We start from the raw sequence: 5,745 nt of genomic DNA, 5'->3' as shown, positions 1-5,745 counted from the left end.
GGACATTGCTGCTGGGGCTCAAACCCTCCCAGCGCCTCCTGACCCCTCAAAGCAAGAAAGCCCAGCCCACGGTTACCCTTGAGATGGAAGGACAAGACCTTCCCCTGCCTGCCCGCTTTCCCACCTACAACTCTCTCCACATTCATCTCCTCAGCCTTCCGACACCTCCCTCCTTCATGGCCAGGCCCAGGCCCTCAGAATGGCTCTCGAGGCCGTCCCATCCACCTGCCTGCACAGCTCTTGTGCCTGCGAGATGCTTGGTCCTCAGCCGGTGCTGCTCACAGAGCTCCCAGCAGGTTGCCGAGAGGACAACTTCACCTGCACCCGCAACCTCTTCGGCGTCACGAACTTCAGCCAGGCACGGGCCAAAAATGCAGAAGTGTTGCCAGCTCTCATCTCCGAAAACCAGGAGGCTCATGGTCCCTGCAGAGACCCCTGGGGAGAAGGAGAAGCAGAACTGACACAGGAACATTTGGAACTCCACAGCCCCCAGCATCTCGGCTGCTCAGAAGCTCCTCTGAAGCCCAGCGGGGAGACGGGCGTTACGGAGGGGTAGAGCATCCTCCCTCCTCCTGGGGGAGACGCTGACACGAGTCCCTAAAACAGGCGTCTAGAAATAGACGAACCGAGTTGACATTGAGAATGTGTTGAGTGCGCCAGGCGTCATCCCCAGCTGCCTGCCCCAGAAGCCCAGCAAACCAGAAGCACCCTGTGGCATGGCAGAGTGCCACACAGCTGCGTCTGGCACAGCGCCCGTACCTATCTTCAGTTGGATCTTCTGCCCCACATCTGTGTCACGCCTTCCGTACTTCTGGATCTGCCAGATACAGTGCAGCACCAGGCTGATGGTCCTGGCCACCTCCTGGGGTGGTGTTCTCCACAGCACCAGCACAGCACCTCCTGGGGAAAGGGAGGGAAGGTAAAGGCTCTGCCGAGACCTGACTCTCCCCGACCTACGGTCTGGTTCTGCAGAGACAGCAGAAACCAGCTGCCGTGCGGAGGAAGATGGGCTTGTGGGAGGCCATCGTCCTGGGGGACCATGTCCTGGGCACCGGGACACCTCTCCTATCCCGGGCCAGCCACAGCAGCAGACGGCTGGCAGCGGTGACACCCCCTGTCCCGAGCGCTCCTCTGCAGCTGCAGCACTGGAGAGAGGGCACTGCTGGAGGGGTGCGTGCGTGGCCAAAGAGCTGGCTCAAGGCGCTGCACAGAGCCTCTTGAGAAGGAGCGCAGAGCAAACGGCCGCCACAGGAGTTAAATGCTACAGCTCAGTGCCCGAGGTCATCGTCGTCCCAAGAACCTACCAGCAAACTTCAAGATGTCTCCTCCAAAAATCAGGAACTCTGTGGACAGAGGGAAGAAAAGGCAGAGTCATGTGGACACCTTCTTCCAGAAGCCACAGAGCAAGGCCCTCTGCCAGGCTGCCTCCACCCTCCACCATCACGGCCCGATGCCACACAGTCCTGCAGCACGGCTCCTACCCTCCAAAATGTCGCACAGGTACTCATTGAGCGTTTGCGCCAGCTCATCAGTGCCTCTGTCCACGCCGCTCCTCTGCACAAATTTCTCGGTCAACGCAGTGAAACCTGGAACAGGGACATCCAGAAATCAGGAAATGCCCATGTGGGCCAAAAGACCTGGCAGCTGTTTCCACGATGCCCGGCCCGAGAGCCTGTAGGGGACACCTTCCCGTGCCAGCTCCGCACTGGTGGCAGCCGTGATGGACCGCCCAAGGTCACCCATCCCGCTCTCTGTGGGCGTCCCAGCAGAAGACCTCAGCAGTGACAAGATGACCACTCTGTCTGAGGGGCTCCAAAGGGCCTGCTGTGTCCCCACACGGCTCATGTCCGTGGCTGCTCCTCCCTGCTCCCCCCACCTGAGATATCCGCAAAGAGCAGCACTCCGTGGACACTCTGAGTGGTGTCGTTGCTCCTGAGGGAGCTATCAGCAAGGAGCGAGGGGAGGAAAGCGACTGCTTTCTGCAGGTCCCCGTAGTGACGATTCCTCTCCCAGGCAGAAGCCATCGTCAGCGCCCTGTGGCACACGGGGTACCTCAGGAGAAGACGGCCGTGCCCAGCCGGGAGGAGGACGAGGACCTCACTGCACAGTGCAAGCTGCACACTGGGCCCGGGGCCTCTGTGCGGGGCGACTAGCCCTCCGCCTTCCCGGGGTGGTCACAGTCACCAGGCGGCGGCCTCCTCTGCAGGTCATCGCTTGCCCGGCAACTCACCTCACGCATCACAATCGGCTCGCAGTGACATCTTCCGTCTGTCACCGCCATTACCCGGTGTCCTGCTGTGAGCGACACAGCACTAACTTCTCTTGTAATGCTGGGGAAAACTGCACTTCTAGAACTCTCTTGTCTGAATTTGGGAAAATATGTACTTCATAGCCAGCTAGCCTATGGGGGATTAGCGGTCTCGGTGCTTTTAAGCAAGTCATTAAACTGTCATTATTCTTATAATATCTCTGGTATTTTCTCCCAGAGGTATTAAATATTCCTTTGTGGTCACACATTAGGGCAAAAATAGGCCTTGTACCGGTGGTTTTTTAGCAAGAAGAAGCGTCCTAAGAACAGGATTCCAACACGCAACTCAAAATATGACTTTCTGGGTTAAAATTGCCCACGCTAACAAGCTGCGCCTCGCTCTAACGGCTTTATACCTGCTTCTGTATGAGGCGAAAATTCTTCTTATGGATGTAAAAAGCCTCTTTAAACAACTGCTCCTCCACCGGTGTCCAAATATCTGAGCCTAGGAATTAACCAGCGACACGCAAATTATTAGAATCGGCATCCCGCGCCTCCAAAAGCCCCAGAAAGGGATTAAAACTTCTCCTTTCCCCACCCCAAAAGAATATTTTTAAGACTCAATTCAATCGGAGCAAAAGGAATGCCGGGATCTGTTCTCCTCGTTTACCTGGGTAATGATAATCAGCCAGGGGATGGGATTCGGGTCTCCGAGGCGGCCCACCATGCAGCCTCTCTGCCGCCTCCTGCGAGATTTCATAGGGAAAAAAGACTTAAATTCCTCCTCCGGAGGAGACAAAAGGGAAATTCTCACTCCTCGTGGCGACGCAGCAGATGCTGAGGGGTGTTAAAGCCCTTCTTCGAAGAAGAGGGAGCAAAGCAGACCCGCTCGGGGCTCACCGAGGGCAGACCTCGGCTTTTAGCTAACATCCCTTCATTTGGGCGTAATTCTATTCTCCATCCCAAACCCTTAGTGATGCACCAGGAGAGGGCTCTGGAAGCCCAAGAGACGTTAACGCAGCGACAGGCATCACCCAAGAACCTCCTGCACCTTCAGCAAAGAGATTCCGGCCCGCGCAATAGAAAACTCGGAGCGACGCCCAGCTCAAACCAGTAACAAAGTCCGTTCTTAATTAGAAATTGCCGCTTCTTACCAGCACGTCGCCTTGAGCCTCGTGCAGGCAATGCAGAGCGAGCTCCAGGTTGACCCGTCCCCCTGGCCTGGTGTTGGCAGAAGCCAAATGGAGCAGGTTTGTAACTACAAATGCAACGAAAACCAAGAAAAAGTCAAGTTTTCCTCAAGAAAAGGGGCGATAGGAGAGGGAGGGAAAACAGGACGAGCGCAGCAGAGACCGGAGATGAGGAAAAGGCAGAGAAAAAAGTCCGATATCCCAAATAGCTCTACTTTAAAAGCTCAGAGAGAAAACTCCCCTCTCCCGAGGGCGCCGCAGATGAGGTGGGACAGCTCCAAACGCCCGTTTTTCATGGAAGACGCTGTCGCCCGTTATTCTTTAGTCACTCTCCCACCAAAACCCAGCCATCTCCTTCCCTCGAACATGAAGGCGGGCAAGAAAAGGAGGGAGAGAAGCCCAAAAAGGTGGAATTTTCAACCCATCATATCCCTGGGTGGGGTGAAAGTGGAAGAGAAGCGTTAGAAAAACCTTTCTCCTGCGTCTCCGGGTTGGTTTCGATGTCGCCCCAGGGTTTCCAGACCAGCGACGCTCCCTCTTCCTCCTCTTCCAAACGGGCTGGGTCCTGGAGGTCGGGAAGCTCCGCTTGGAATTGGTTGCCGATGTTGACGTGCCTGAAAGGGTGAGGAAGAGGAAGTGAGGAAGGCGAGTGGGGAACAGCTGCGGCAGGACAGGGGGAACAGCTGCGGCAGGATAGACGCATGCGTACGTGAGGTGCTGTAATAAATACGGCCCGTATTTCCCAGGAAAGCACTAATTGCTCTCCTCTAACAACTTCTCCAGCAGCATCACGTTACCGCCACTTGAAAGGCTCCATCTCACTTCATTAAACATCCCAAGACTTGAGCTCCTGAAATGATTTCTCAGCCTTTGGCACCGGATTAATTAGTTAATGGTTTTCAGAGCGCCCCGGACACGAGCGCTTTTGAAGTGCTGTTATTGGCGAATCTAGAGCTGTCGACGCTAATAAAAAATGCACTTATTCCTCGCGTTACTCTACACTTCTCACTTTAGTATTAATAAAAACACCTGTTTTTATAACGCTTCTCTTGGAGGCCTTTGGTCCTCAAACGACTAAATAGCCGCACAAAAACAAGCACAAAACTCCTCATCAGCTTTTCTGCACTGGCAGCAAATTTGCCTTTTCTGCGGCTTTGACGGGGAAGATCTGTAGCGACCCGGAACTCACAAACGTGTCTCGCCCCAGGCATGCGACTACCTGAGCAGTGAGCGGAATCAGCCATGCAGGGTTTTCTTGCCGTGCCGCAGAAGGTGACGCTGGGAAAAGAAGAGAGGAGAAATGAGCCTGTTTGTCACACCCAGCCAAGGGGGATGAGATGGGGGACCCCCACCTCACCTCTGCCCCTCAGGAGCGGGGCTGGGACAGATCCTCCGCGCAGACAGAAGGGGCCTGGCGCGGATTTCATCTCCAGCCCTCTTCCTCAGCCCAAAGCCACACAACTCCCTCTCTTTCTCAGCCCCAAAACCAGCCACGCCAGCCCCTTTGCCAGCCCCAGCAGCAGGAGTCCCACTCTCCGGGTCAGGCCACAAACCGGCTCCCCCTCTCTGCTTCCCCTCTCTGCTTCGCCCCCCTCTGCAGCCCCCCTGGGCGACGCTGAGGGACAGCAGACACCCCACAGCCCGGCACACCCAGGGCCCCACCGACACTTTGCGGGGAGCGCTGGCAAACTGCGGAGGGCCCGGCCCCGCGTCCCTCCGGGGCGGCACCAGCACGGCCCGAGCATCGCTTTCTTACCACCCTGACGGGCTCCATTTCTCCGCCATCGCCGGCACCGCACCCCAAACCCCCCAGGACCAAGGCACCCTGCGGGGAGCCGGGCCCAGACACCCCCCTCCCACCCGTCAATGCCCCCCCTCAGCCCTCACAGCCCCACTCAGGGCCCTACCGGCCCCTCCACCACCCCTCGGGGCCGCCCACTCACCTTCACATGCTCCAGCTGCCTCACCACGTGCTCGCAGCGGCCCCGCGGGCCCAGCCCAACCAACCACCCGCCGGGCCCTGCTTTCCGCCCCGACCGCCCCGCTCCCATTTCCAGCCGGCCGCCATTTTCCCCCGGCCCGGCCCGCCCACGACGGGCGCCCATTGGCCACCGCTGCCCCATCGCCCGCCCCCTCCTTCTTGGGTTGCACCGCTCCATTGGCCCGCTGCCACTGTCAATCTCCACATTCGACCAATGGGAGCACAGCACAGCAGTCCAACCTTTTCCTTCCCTTCCCTCCCCTTTGCTTTCTCATTTTACTTCCCTTTTTCCTTCCCCTTTTGTTTCCCCTTCCCCTTTTCCTTCC

General features: G+C 57.4%; 1 long non-coding RNA gene across 1 annotated transcript; it reads right to left on the bottom strand.

The window, feature by feature from the left end:
* Positions 1 to 3,755: 3,755 nt before the first annotated feature.
* On the bottom strand, positions 3,756 to 5,450 carry LOC128917577 (uncharacterized). The gene is made up of 3 exons (XR_008469303.1): positions 5,382 to 5,450; positions 4,628 to 4,716; positions 3,756 to 4,052 (listed from the first exon to the last, which is right to left on the bottom strand). It is a non-coding gene; the product is annotated as an uncharacterized LOC128917577 (long non-coding RNA).
* Positions 5,451 to 5,745: the final 295 nt, after the last annotated feature.

Source organism: Rissa tridactyla, chromosome 14 (assembly GCF_028500815.1).
Source record: "Rissa tridactyla isolate bRisTri1 chromosome 14, bRisTri1.patW.cur.20221130, whole genome shotgun sequence".
NCBI classification, from domain to species: Eukaryota; Metazoa; Chordata; class Aves; order Charadriiformes; family Laridae; genus Rissa; species Rissa tridactyla.
The sequence above is the reverse complement of the archived record's forward strand: the minus strand, read 5'-3'. Positions and strand labels throughout refer to the sequence as shown.